Raw genomic sequence first — 14,710 nt, 5'->3', positions numbered from 1 at the left:
GGCTCGGGGAGCAGCCAAGAGGGGCTCTGGCCTGGGAAAGGTCCGGGCGGGGGCGGCGGGGGCTGAGCTGGTTGGGCCGAGTGTCCGAGCGTCTGTTCCCGTGTGTGACTGGTGCTGGCGCTGGGGGCTTTCTTGCAGGCTTCCTTCAGGGGCTCATTGGATTGGCGGGAGGACTTTGAGCGGGAGTTACGGTATTTTTGATACCATATTGTTTTTGTTGACCCCCTTTTCCACTTACAGAGCTAGGTTATTGTTTTTCTTTGAAATAAATATTCATGTAATTTTATTGGTATCTATCTTCATTTTTTACATTTACCAGCAGCTGCCTCATTTCCTACCCTAGGCTTATACTCGAGTCAATATTTTTTCCCAGTTCTTTGTGGTAAAATTAGGTGCCTCGGCTTATATTCGGGTCGGCTTATACTCGAGTATATACGGGTAATTCAAATTTGGTAAACCTCATTCTACGAGGAGTAATGCCAAATTCAAAATAGCTAATTCAAAAGAAGTGCTGTGTAGACACTTAATTCAAATTAGCTCGCCTCCAGCCCTTCCCAGTTTCTACTGGTGGCCACTCCTCTCCAGGAAAACTCCTCTCCTCTCCCACAGCCCTTAAGGGGTAGACTCTGGCCAGACTGCAAGTGCCAGATCCAGGCCTGCCAACAGTCTCTGCCCCTGACCCTGACCCAGTGGCCCAGCCATGAGTCAGGCAGCCAGTGCTAGCCAGCCATCTCCCGCCCAGTCCCCCAGCACCCAGGAGCCATCCAGGGGTCATAGACACCGTGCTCCCTCCTGAACTAGTGAGGAGATCGTGGACTGCATTGAGGTTTGGGGGCAGGCACCCAATGTCCATGATCTCCACACTAGATGGAGGAATGTGGCCGTTTATAGCTGCATAGCTGCCACCATGGCCCAGAAAGGCCACAGGTGCACCCAGCAGCAGGTGCGCCTGAAAATTAAAGAGCTGCAGCAGGGGTATGCCAGGACTACTGGGGGCAGCTCCTCAGCAGGGGCAGACGCCCCTATTTTGACGCCCTGGACTGCATCCTGGGGGGTAGTGCAGTCTGTGCCAGCCCGGGGGGCAGCAAGCTGGGACCGGAAGACCCTGACCAGGGCATGGAAGAGGAGCTACCACTCCAGCAGGACCCCCAAGCAGTCCCAGGAGAGGAGTCAGCAGGGTCGTCCGGGGAAGCCACACCATGTAAGTGCCATCATGTCCCCTTCCTGGGGCAGGGGGAGCGGGGAGGGAGACCAGGGACTGCGTGCATGGCCCTTGCTTATCATGAAGCAACCTGTGCATGTGCGAGCATGTGCTGTGCTACCCCTGGACAGGTGGCTCCAGCTGCCTGCCACATAGGGGTCATGGCCTGATAGCCACACGTGTGAGTGAAGAGTCCTGACATGCTACTGACCCCGGGGCAGGACACAGCAGAATGCCCTCCCTTCACAAGCCCCCTCTAACATCTCTCCCCCACCTCACCCACACGATACACAGAACAGGGGCATGGGTGCGGTCTCGGGGCAGCTCCCACTCCCAGAGATAGACGGACATTCCGACCATGGCCTCTGTGCAAGCACAGCTGCTCTGATGGTGCAGGGTATGGTCATCCTCCACCTTGCAGACGGGGGCTGGGCTTCACCCACTGTGTCCCCAGGGAGAACAGACCACTTTTCTTCTTTCTCCACAGCCACACCAGCTACACGTGCAGGGCGCACAACCCCACCCAGGACATGTTCCCATCTGAGGGCTCCACAGGATGACTGCAACATGTCAGGGGTACCGAGAACAGCAGCTGGGAGCCCTGCGAGCCCTGCGTCATGAAGCAGGCACAGGAAGAATGGGTGTTCTGGAGGGAGCTGCTTGCCCAGGGTCATGCCTTCTGTACCCATCTGAAGACCCTGGTGCAGAGCGTGCTGCGTCGTGCCACTCCAGCGCCTGCTGCCCCCCCCCCCAGCTACTATTCCTCCTCCCACTTCTTCTCCTCCTCCTGCCTCTCCCTCCTTAACGTCCTCACATCCTCCTCAATCTCCACACCCCCCACCTCAACCTCCATACCCTCCTCCCCATCCTCCTGGGGACGCTGAGGCCCCTGCACTCGCTGTGCTGGGAGACATGTGGCCCAACAAGACCCCCACCCCTAAGCAGTGAGCTTCCCCTCCCCCTTCCTCCCCTTGCTTCCCCCTTCCAGCTCCCTCCTCCCAGTTTTCCCCCTCCCCTCCCCCACCCTCTCTCCTCCCATCTCCCACCTCCTTTCCCCAGTCTCCCCAGAGGTTCATCCCCTGCCCCGCCGTTTTGTTAAATAAACAGAGTTTCTATTTTTGAAAAAAAAGTGTATTTTATTTGACATCAGGAAGGGGGCTTAGGAAGGGGTAAGCGGAAGGACGTGAGGGAGGAATGGGGCAGAAGCCCCCAGTGGGGCAGACCAGGGAGAGTGTTAGGGTATGTTGAAACTACATGGCTTCGTCGATGGAGCCATGTAGATTAGTGTACTCAAAAAAGGGAAAAGGGTAAACCTCATTCCACGAGGCATAACGGGGCGGTCAACAAGGGCTTCCCTTGTTGACCACGGCACGTCCAGACTGTGCCGCCCAAACAGCTCATTGGCATAGCGCAGCAATCATAATGATGTAAATGAAGTGGCGATTATTAAAATCGCCGCTTCATTTCCCTATGTCTAGAAACCTCATCTACATGGCTCCATCGACGGAGCCATGTAGTCTAGACATGCCCTTAGTGCTCTTCAGGGCAGAAGCTCTCCCACAGGGCCCACTGGATACTGATAGCCTCCCGACGGACCTCCCAGATGGCAGTCTGCAGCAAGTGCAGCCGGGCTGATGGCAACGTGTCCACAAGATGCACCAGAGTGCCCAGGTGCAGCTCTGGCTCCCTGTGGCAGAGTGCTGTGGTGTCTTGAGTGAGGGTAAGCAGAACACTCAGAGACACAAATGCTTTGCAGTCCCTCACTGAAGTAGACAAGCAAGCAGGGAAACCTGAGAACTATCTGTCCAGGGTGGGGTAGGGTCCCTTTAAGCACAAACCTCAGATAGCCTCAGGCAGCAGCCCCATACATTAAGTCCTGACCTGGTGCCCTGCTGGAACTGGTTCTGGCCAGCCTTAACTCAGATTCAGAGTCCACTCAGTATGGATGCGCTATTTCGAAATAGCAAAACGCTAATTCGAACTGCATTTTGTGTTTAGATGCGTTAATTCGAATTAGCTTAATTTGAATTAACTATTTTAAATTAAGATAACTCAAATTAACTCTGTGGAGTTACCCTAACTCCCTCCTAGATTGGTTAGGGAGGGGTTAGGGACTTAGGTTGCAGGAGGGAGCTCAAGTTTGGGGTATGGAAGAGAATTAGGGTGCCACAACCCTAAGCCCACTCCAGCACTCCAACTCTCACCTAGACCCTAACTCCCTCCTGTCCTGACCCCCCTTCTGCATCCCAAACCTCTTGTGCCTCAGGCTGAAGCCCCCTTTTGTACCATAAGAGCCTCATCCCCAAACCCACCCCAGAGCCCACAGCACCTGTGAGAGGCTTCACCTTCTCCTGCACCCACCTGCCTCAATTCACAGCCCTCCCCCCCCCCCATCCTAACTCCTCATTTTTGGCACCACTGCAGGCCCTAAGGGCCCCCCACAGAATTTAATAGCCTTGGGCCCTCAGAAGAGCTAATCCAGCCATATATAGGCCCAATTCATCTGCTGCACTGTGCAAATTCAGAGTAATTTGGCCTATAATAGAGAATGCTCTTCCTTTCTACACTGAAAGGGTCTATTTTTCTTTTCCTTTTTGAATACAGACTAAGGTCACGGTATTAATAAGGTTGCTGTGCTTGGTTTCATTAATCTGACTGCATCATTGCTGTTAACTAAATATCATTCATACACATGAAATAATACATTATTAGTTAGGCCCATTAATTAAGCATGCCAATTTGTTTATAATTAAATCAAGAAATGTATGGCTTTAGAAAAACAATTACAGTAGCTGAAATAAACACATTAGATAATGATCACAATGCCAAGTTTAATTGCTTCCAAAAAGAATGACTGGAATTAATGCCATAATCATCACTAGTCATGTTTGACAGCATTATGTAAATACATAGTAAACTTCTGATAATCCGGCACCTTTGGGACACAGGGGGTGCCGGATTATCAGATATGCTGAACTATCGGAAGGGGGGGCTATGAGGGGTCTGGGATGGGGTGGGGGTGGGCGTGGGATCCCACCCCAGACCTCTCATAGCCTCCTCTTCTGATAGTCTGGCTCTGCCCCAGGTGTCCCCGATTCAGCCGCTGCTGGTCAGTTTTAGCAGCGGCTGAATCAGGGACACCTGCAGCAGAGCAGCTGGGGTGCTGCTGGATTGATCCAGTAGTGCCGCCTCTCAGCGCTGTTACACCAACCCAGCAGCACCCCAGCTGCTCTGCCCCCGGCTTCCCTGATTCAGCTGTTCAGTTTCAGCAACAGCTGAATCGGGGATGCCTGGGGCAGAACAGCTGGGGTGCTGCCAGGTTGGTCCCACAGTGCCGAGGGGCAGCGCTACGGGACCAACCCGGCAGCACCCCAGCTGCTCTGCCCCCGGCTTCCCTGATTCAGCTGCTGGTCAGTTTCAGCAGTGGCTGAATCAGGGAAGCTGGGCGTAGAGCAGCTCCAATTTTCTGGCTGCCCAGAGCACTTCTGGGTTCCCGATGGTGCCGGACCATCAGGAGTGCCAGAGCATTGGATGCTGGACCAATGGAGTTTTACTGTACCAGTTATTAGTTTTATGCCCTAACTTTTAACTCTACTTTAAATATCAACTTACATACTTTTAATTTATTTTCAAAAATCTTGTTGCAAATCATTTCTTGGCTTCTACTCACAGGACTCTGTAGTATAAAATACAAGTACAAAATAAACAAAACAAAATAAATTATAAATTAAAATAAAGTACAAAATAAGAAAACTCTCTTTGACATTTAATTTAAAGAGAAACACTTGAATTTACCTTGCCTAAATGCATTTTGACATTATGCATAGCCATATAGAGATGGTGTGGGAAATTATTTGTATAAAATAATTCATGCTATTAAACAGAAAACTAAGAAAAAATAGCCCCTGGTGTAAAAAGTCTGAAAATGTTTGTATGCATATCCTTCTATAGATTGGAATATTTTGTAACTTGCTCATTAAACAAAGAGTGTTTGTGTGAGAGAGCACTCAAAGCTAACATGTATGTGATCTTTGCTGCATTGTATGGCAATAGATGTTTCAGAAAAGTGTCAGGCTTTCACCAGTATCTTATTTTTGCCAACTGAAAATACTTTCCCCACTAGTCTCAACTTACTAACTTGAGTCGGTTTTATTATTTTTCCTACTCAGACAATTTAAAGCCACTTTTAGTTATCATTATTGTTATTCACCTTTTCCAAAAGACACTACTTAGATGATACTCAAGAATGTGGCACCATCATATATATAGTAGCCCAGTGTCTGAGAGTCTGTAACGCTGAAATGCTGGCTGTTCCCTCTGGGCGGCCCATGCTGCATGGGGAATGCGGGGCCCAAACGGCCGCTTGCGCTGCTTGCTCCCCCACGGCGGCCCGGCTGAGCAGCGCAGAAGTCAGCCGAGTGCCACGGTGGGAGGCGAAGGGGGGGCAGGGCGATGATGTGCGGCATGACAGTGGCTCCAGGCCCTGCCCCCTGGCCATGAATATCACTGCCCCACCGCCCTTCACCTCCTGCCGTGGCGTTCAGCTGACTTCTGTGCTGCTCAGCCAGGCCGCCGCGTGGGAACAAGTGGCGCAAGCGACCATTTGGGCTCCACACCCCTCATGCAGCACGGGGAGTGCGGCGCCCAAACGGCCATTTGGGCTCAGCAGTCTCCCGAGTGAGAGGCAGGACAGAGAGGAGAAGAGAAAGAGAGAGACAGAGAGAGAGGCAGGAGACGGAGGAGAGTTGAAAGAGAGAGAGGGGGAGGCAGTAGGAGGAAGAGAGAGAGAGAGAGAGACGGAGCGAGAGACCGGAGGCTCAGGAGAGAAGACTGACGTGGAGGAGAGACCTGAAAATCCCATCTTATGATGGGCTAATTGGCTAGTTTTAAATATTAGAGGGAAAACAACATTAATAAGCGAAATGGCAAAATTATTTTTAATGGTAAAAGAGGTGAATGAATAAATATTATGTAATTTATCAAGCATTCAGTCCCTTCCTCAATCTATAAAGATGTGAATTTCATGACACAGCAAGGTTAGGGTGTTTGCTGATATGCACCTCAATTTAAAGCTTATTTATCTACTCTCTGTTTTACAAGCACATGCCAATACAGCTTGTAAGTTTCCATGTATTTAATTTCCCTTCACCTGATTTTTCTCAGTGGTATTGAGTGGCTATTTCTATTGATTTTAATGAGAGTGGGTTTTGGGAGGGAGTGTGTGGAATTAGTAGGGTAAGTAGATGTGGATGGCAATCTGGGAAGCAGTGATCATGAGATGGTAGATTTCAGGATCCTGACAAAAGGAAGAAAGGAGAGTAGCAAAATACCCACCCTGGAGTACTGAAAAGCAGACTTTGACTCTCTCTGAGAACTGATGGGCAGGATGTTAGCATGAAGGGGAAAGGAGTCAAGGAGAGCTGGCAGTATTTTAAAGAAGCCTTATTAAAGGCACAGGACAAAACCATCCCAATGTGCAGTAAGAAAAGCAAATATAGTAGGCAACCAGACTGGCTTACCAGGGAAGTCCTTGGTAAACTTAAACACAAAAAGGAAGCTTACAAAAAGTGGAAACTTGGACAGATGACTAGGGAGGAGTATAAATATATTGCTTGAGAATGTAGGTGAGTAATAAGGAAAGCGAAAGCACAACTGGAATTGCAGCTAGCAAGGGATGTGAAGGGTAACAAGAAAGGTTTCTACAGGTATGTTAGCAATAAGCAGGTGATCAGAGAGGGTGCAGGATCCTTACTGGATGAGAGAGGTAAACTAGTGACAGATGATGTGTGAAAAATTGAAGTATTCAATGCTTTTTTTGCCTCTGACTTCACAGACAAGGTCAGCTCCCAGACTTCCACACTAGGCAATGCAGTATGGGAAGGAAGTGGGCAGCTCTGGGTGGAGTGAGAACAGTTTAAGAACTGTTTTGAAAAGCTAGACATACACAAATCCATGGGTCCAGACTTAATGCATCCGAGGATACTGAGGGAATTGGCAAATGTCATTGCAGAGCCTTTGGCCATTATTTTTTAAAACTCGTGGAGATCAGAAGAGATCCCGGATGACTGGAAAAAGGCAAATGTAGTGCCCATCTTTAAGAAAGGGAAGAGGGACAACGCAGGGAACTACAGACCAGTCAGCCTTACCTCAGTCCCCAGAAAAATCATGGAGGGGATCCTCAAAGAATCCATTTTGAAGCACTTGGAAGAGGGGAAAGTGATCAGCAATAGTCAACATGGATTCACAAAGAGCAAGTCATGCCTAACCAATCTGATTAGTTTCTGTGATGAGGTAACTGGCTCTGTGGATATGGGAAATTTTGTGGATCTGTATATCCAGCAAGTTAAGGGAATATGGATTGGATAAATGGACTGTAAGATGTGTAGAAAACTGGCTAAACTGTCAGGCCCAATGCATAGTGATTAAGGTTGGCAGTCGGTTTGTAGCGGAGTGCCCCAAGGATTGGTTCTAGGACCGATTTTGTTCAAATGAGGATGAGGGGATAGATTGTACCCTCAGCAAGTTCACAGATGACACTAAGCTAGGGGGAGAGGTAGATACACTGGAGGGCAGAGATAAGGTCCAGAGTGACCTAGACAGATTAGAGGATTGGGCCAAAAGAAATCTGATGAGGTTCAACAAGGACAAGTGTAGAGTCCTGCACTTGGGACAGAAGAATCCCAAGCACTGTTATAGGCAGGGGACCGAATGGCGAAGTAACAGTTCATTAGAAAATGACCTGGGATTTACTGTGGATGAGAAGCTGAATAGGAATCAACAGTGTGCCCCTTGTAGCCAAGAAGGCTAATGGCATATTAGGCTGCATTAGGAGGAGTATTGCCAGCAGATCTATAGAAGTGATAAAAGAATCTATAGGAGATCTATAGAAGGAATCTCTTTATTCGGCTCTGGTGAGGCCACATCTGGATTATTGCATCCAATCATGGGCCCCCCACTATAGAAAGGATGTGGACGCACTGGAAAGGGTCCAGCGGAGGGCAACCATGGATCACATGATCTATGAGGAAAGACTGAGGGATTTGGGTTTGTTTAGTCTGCAGAAGCAAAGAGTGAGGGGGGATTTTGTAGGGAATAATACTGAACACACTGGGTGCAGGTGAAAACCAGCAGAGGATTTATTGAACACACAGCGCTGGTGGAGTGCAAACCAGGTGTTAGCCCAGAGAGCACTAACTTAACCAAAACATACATTCGATTATATAGGTAGCCTGCCGGGAGGAGTTGAGGTGCCCCGTGTAGGGCTTCATCAGCCAGGGCTATAGGGGGCAGGACACATCTCTCACCAGGCAGATAGGCATGTCCATGTCCCCGACCCTGATTTGGTGGTTGGGGAAGAAGGTCCCAGCCTGCAGCCTCTGGCACATGGAGGAGTTGCAGAACACCCTGGCATTGTGTGCCTTGCCGGACCAACCCACATTAATGTCCATGAACTGGCCCCCGTGGTCAGACATGCCCTGCAGGAGCACGGAGAAGTACCCCTTGTGGTTGATGTACTGGGAGGCCTGGTGTTCCGGCACACGGATGGGGATGTGCAACTTGTCGATCATCTCCCTGCAGTTGGGGAAGCTGAGGGCGCCGAGCCCCTGGATGACTGCATCTGGGTCAGTGAGGCAGACTAGCCTGCGGAGCAGCACCCTGTTGATGGCCTTGACCACCTGCAGAGAGACACACCAAACCGTGAATCACTGCGGCGCCCGGGTGGCTGGGAGTGTTTGTTCCCTGGCACTGCCCTGTGCCCCACTCCCAGAAGCAACCCCAGGCTGTAATCCTGGCCACCGCGGGTGGCATGTAGTACGGCCGGGACAGACCGAACCCTCCCGTGCGGGGCACTTTTGCCTCCTCCCACCCCGTTTTACCTGGGGCGGCCCACCCCCTCCTTGCAACGCCCCTCCCCCCCCGGCCCAGTGAGTGCCGTACCTGCATGAGCACTGCTCCGACGGTGGATTTCCCCATGCCGAACTGGTTCCCGAGGGATCGGTAGCTGTCCAGCATGGAGAGCTTCCACAGGGCGATGGCCACACGCTTCTGGAGGGGGATGACGGGCCTCATGCGAGTGTCCCGTTGCCGCAGAGCAGCGGCACCAGTTTAGCGTGGGGAGGTCTACTGTTGGGCCATCTTGAAGGAGGTAAGTCACTCTCAGGAGACAGTTCCTGCGGGGTTGGGGTGCCAGAAAAGGGGGACTGTCAGGAAAGGGCAGAGTGGGGAATGAAGTGGGAGTGTGGGAGGGGGCTCCTGGCCTCACCCTGCCCTGCTGCTGCTGGGGGCCATGTGAGCGGGGGCTTCTGGGATCTTGGGTGGGAGGTGGGGTGGGGGGCACATCCCAAGGGCTCAGGGACCCCCTCTAATTTCCTGTTTTGTGTGTTTCTATTTGTCTCTTTCTGCAGGTGGTGAGGGCCACCAACTCAGAGCTGCTGCACAGGATTGTCTGCCTCAGAGACCTGAACACCATCATGGCCGGCTTTCCTGGGCTAGGATTCCCGAACTGTGGAGGAGCGCTTGATGGGACTCACATCCTGATCCACACACTGCCCCATCAAGCAGCCCTTCATAAACAGAAAGGGCTACTTCTCAATGGTGCTGCAGACCCCGGTCGACCCCCAGGGTCAGTTTATGGACATTTTTGTTGGATGGGCGGGCTGGGAACATGATGCCTGCATCTTCAGGAACTCCTATCTGTACTACAGGCCAGAACATTCTTCCTGCAGAGGTATTTTGTAGTCAGGGACGTGCAGATGCTGATGTGCATCGTGGCCAATGTGGCCTACCCCCGATGCTGTGGCTTATGAAGCCCTACACTGGCCACCTGGATGCGAGAAAGGAACAATTTAATGCGCATTTGAACCATGCTTGCTTGCGGTTTGAATTCACCTTCAGGTGTCTGAAGAGCAGGTTCAGGTACATGCTCACTCACCTCAACACGGGGGAACGCAACATCCCCAAGGTGGTGGCCACATGTTGTGTGCTCCACAACCTGGTGGAGCACAAAGGGGGATGCCTTTCTCCTAGGGTGGGAGGCATGGAATGATGTTGAAGTGAGGCAGTTCGAGCAGCCCCGGATAGCTGCCATCCACCAGGCCCACCAGGCTGGAATGCGCATCCAGGAGGCCCTGAGCGAGTGATTCTCAGAAGAAGCCCAATGACTCCCCCCAGGGCCTCCCCAATGTGGGCTTGGTCCTGACCCCTGAATATCTTTCTTCTCACAAACCATTCCTGTCCCACTTTCCAGACATTAAAGACAGACACCAGGATATGTTTGAAAAATAAACTTTATTAAATAACAAGCAAACTGTATTAAATAACAAGCAATAACAAAAGCACAGTGTTGGTTTCAAAAATAAACTTTGTCTTATATTTAGAAACGTTTCTGTAAATGGGGTGGGGCTCTAAACCTGGAGGGGGGCTCTAAACCTGGAGGAGGGAGCGGGGAGGGAGGCTCAGGGCTGTGGGTGTCGCCTAAACTGCAAGCTTTTGCTCCCTCAGGTCTGGGGACCTTGATGGAATTGGGGTTGGGTGGGGCCTAGGATGGTAGGGGGCTGGGCAGGAGAGGGGGCTGCAGCTGGGTCTGGGATGGCAGAGGGTAGGGGAGATAGGAGGTGAGGAGGGGGCAAGGAGGGAAGGGGCAATGAGAAGGAAGTGGGGGCACGGGGGGCAGGAGCAAGCTGAGTAGGTGGAGTGGCAATGGGGATAGGACCTGGGAAGGTCATGATCTCCCCCATTGTGGCACATGAGGGTCGTGCCACACAGAGGTCATGCCACACAGCCTCTTCCTGTGTCCTCTCAGCTATCGTGTCCTTCAGTTTTTGGAGGACCCCAATGTGTTGGCGCATGAGGTCTTGATACATATGCCAGTGCCTGTGGCTTCCATGGACCCAGCTGGGTGGTGGGACAGGTGTCACTCAACCATCAGGGATGGATGGTCCGGCTGTGGAGGACAGAAGGGAGAAGTTGTCAGGTATGTGTGCACACACTGTCCCTGCTTGTGAGCAGTGAGTAACTGTCCTTGGAACAGGGGACACCAATGTTCTGACAGCAAGCCCACGTGTGGCCTGGACCAGCAGCCCCAGCCTCACAAGGGCCCCAAGGTGCCCAGGGCAACATCCTGCTCTGTACCACTCCCCCTCCCCCCCACCACATAGCCAAGCAGCCCAGGGAAGTGTCCGGCCACAGTGGGTTCCTAAGTGTTGGAGAGGAGCCTGGAGCAGTCTGGCCCTCCCAGGCACCCCCCTCCCCACATACACCTGCACATGGCAGCACAGTCTGTGGGAGTGGTTGTTGTCTCACACGTGCACACATAGACAAGTGCTATATGTGACACTCGTCAGTCTGTGTGGTGTCATGTATGCACCTTAGTGCCCAGCCTGCTTCCCTGGGGTCAGAGATGTGTGGCCCTCACTAGGCTGTGAGCAGCAACCTGTGTGCATCCTGGGAAGAGACATGCCCCAGGACTGCATGTGCTTGCACGTACACAGCCAGCTGGACACTGTCCAGGCCAAGCTTGACGCCTGACAATTGTGCCCCATCCCCTGTATTCCCACCTCCTCCGCCCTGTATGTGTGGTAACCTCACAGCACTCACCTGATGTTCCCTCCCTGGGGTCTAAAGATGCCTGGGAGGCCTCCTGGGTCTGGGGGACTGGCTCCAGGGTGAAGGTCACACCACTCCTGGTGTCCTCCTCCTCCTTGAGCTGCTGGTCATCGGGGTTGTCCTCATGAAGCCCCAGCCGGTGCTGGACAAGTGTCTCCATCCCAGACTCCACAAGCACTCTCCACGGGTTCCCCACCCCCAGGAATCTGTCCAGCTCCTCATAGTAGGGTCAATTGTAAGGAGCTTCCCCCAGTGGGAGCTGCACTCACAAGTCCTGGCATAGCCCTGCTTCATCTCCTTCATATTGCCTCAACTTGATCCAAGTTATGGGAGTGGTGGCCTCTCTTGGCCAGACCATCAGCCATGAGGCCATAAATGTCCGCATTCCTGCGGCGTGACTGCAGAGCCTGCAGGGACTCCTCCTGAGACCAAAGTTCTAAAAGGGTCAGGACCTCAGGCCCTGACCAGGCTGGAGCCTGGCACTTTGTGCCCCTCAGTGGGTCCTGGGATGGCTCCCTGGAAGGGCCATGGAAGTCTCGGGGGTCTTGGGCTTGTGCCATTGCTCCTTGTCTGTATGGCAGGGAGAGCCATGCAGTCAGGGTCCTGGTCTGGCTGGCTTCCTGCCACAATGCCTGCCCTGGATTCCTGTGCCATTAAGACATGGCTGCAGACAGGAACAACAGAGCTGCTTTAGTGTAGGTGGAGTATCCCCCAAGGCTTTTTCCTGAAGGCCTTTAAAAAAAAAAAAACTGCCTCCCCCACATCCACACATGCTGTTTTCGAAAGAGCTCTTTCGAAAAAGGCATTCTTCCTTGTAAAATGAGGTTTTCCGCTGTCAAAAAAAACCTCCGTGTTCTTTTGATTTAATTTTCATATAATCATATAATCATAGAACCATAGAGCTGGAAGAGGCCTCAGAAGGTCATCAAGTCCAGCCCCCCATCATTTTGAAAGAACATGATGGCAGTCTAGACGCAGGTGAAGTTTTTTCGAAAAAAGGCGACTTTTTTCGAAAAAAACCTCTGTAGTCTAGACATAGCCCTACTTCTTTCTCTCTCAGTCTTCTAAAAGCTCCATGGTGAGTCAGAAAAGCTTCAGGGGGCTGAAAGAGAAAAAGCATTTAATTTTTCCTTTTCTTTTCTGAGCTAAAACAAGATAGCTGGGAAACAAAATTTTTCCTGTCAGAATAAATGGCCACAATTATTCTGCTCTGTCGACCATACAGTTTCTATCATATGGGACTGGAATTCTGGACTAGCATGTGGACATAAAGGTAAAGAAGAGACTTATGTTCCACACAACCCAACCATGCTCAGGCAATGGCCAGAATAATAGATGAGTTTACATTGTGTCTGGCTTCCTGTCTTTTTTCAATTTTACTTTGTTTTCTTTTAACTGCATTAACTTTGTTAGTGAGAGAAGCTGTAGCCAAAGTGTGCCAGTAAAAATGAAACTGCTATGCAGCCTAAATCTTGATTCTTAATCAACTTCTATTCAGTTCTTACTCAAGAAAAATTGCCATTAATTGTTTAAGGATCATAAGATCTGGTTCACTGACTGTAAAAGCAACCTAGTGAAACAAAATTATTTATCCAACAGTAGGAATATTGCAACAGTGCATTCTAGAAGTGAAATCTTGGCCTACTGGCGTCTATGGAAGGCTACCACAGCCACAGTGAGACCAGGAATTGGATTTCATCTTCTCTGCTCCCTTCCAGATGAGCTCATCTTGCCTTCCTTCCATCCCTTTTATCCAAGCTCACTCTATGGAATGCTCTTTCTTAATCCAAATTGACATGGGCCCAGAGCTCAGATTAAGAAGCTAACTCAGGTTGAAAGAGGCATCCTCTTTGAAGGTGCTATTAGAAAAAAATTAATTGAATTTTAGTTTCAATGCTTTTCTACATGCTACAGCTACTTCAGAACCCACTCCACCTACCTACCATTGGGATGTCCCTTATCTTGCCTTCCTAGTGCCAGAGCCAGGTCACTTTAGGGGCAATCAGTGCTGGGGGAGGGGGGGGAGGGCAGGTTTGGGTGGCCTGGGATTGGAACCCACCACCCTTGTACTCCCTAGGCAGTTAACCTATGCCCCTCCAGAACTCACCCTGTACTCCTCCTATCTGGACACCCCTTATTCTGCCTTCCTGGTACATGAGCCATGTCCAGCCAGAGGGCAACCAGCACTGGTGGGGATAGGGTGGCCTGGGATTCAAACCCACCACCCTGTGCTCCCCAGGAGGTTTCCCTATCCCCTACACCATACCAGAACCAACCCACCTGGTGGATGTCCCTCATCCTGCCCTCCTAGGGTATGTCTAGACTACAGGCTTACGTCGACATAAGTTTTGTCGACAGAATCTGTCTGTGACGGCGCGTTGGGGGTACCCCGTCTCCTGCACCCCGAAATGGCACAAACAGACTGCACCAGCCAGTGGAATAGAGGAAGTTTATTGCCTCTCCAGGATACAGCACAGCACAGCACAGATGGAATCTGGTCACAGAGCTGGGCTAGGATGCCTCAGGCGCCCTTGAGATGGGGGAGACAGGGCCCCTAAACTCCAGCCACCTTTCCCAAGGCTGTCTCCTCCATGCTCTCAGCCAGCCAGCCACTAACTGTCTTCCAGCCCTGCCCCCCAGCCAGGGCAGCATTCCACCTTCCTTTGTTCCTCTCCATGGGGGGTGTCTGGTTCAACAAGTTTGGCATTACCTTTGCATAGTGCATAGTTTTCCCCGCTGGGTCTTGCTCCAGACAGCAGGGGTCACCACAGCCCAGCAAGTACCCCCCACTACGTCACACTGTCGACAAAACTTATGTAGACATAGAGCATCCAGACTACATTGCTTTGTCGACAAAGCGATCAGCTTTGTTGACATAAGAGCGTCCAGACTGCAGGATGCTCT

The sequence above is a fragment of the Pelodiscus sinensis genome, chromosome 4 (genome assembly GCF_049634645.1).
Source record: "Pelodiscus sinensis isolate JC-2024 chromosome 4, ASM4963464v1, whole genome shotgun sequence".
Classification (NCBI taxonomy): domain Eukaryota; kingdom Metazoa; phylum Chordata; order Testudines; family Trionychidae; genus Pelodiscus; species Pelodiscus sinensis.
Note: the sequence above shows the minus strand (reverse complement) of the source record.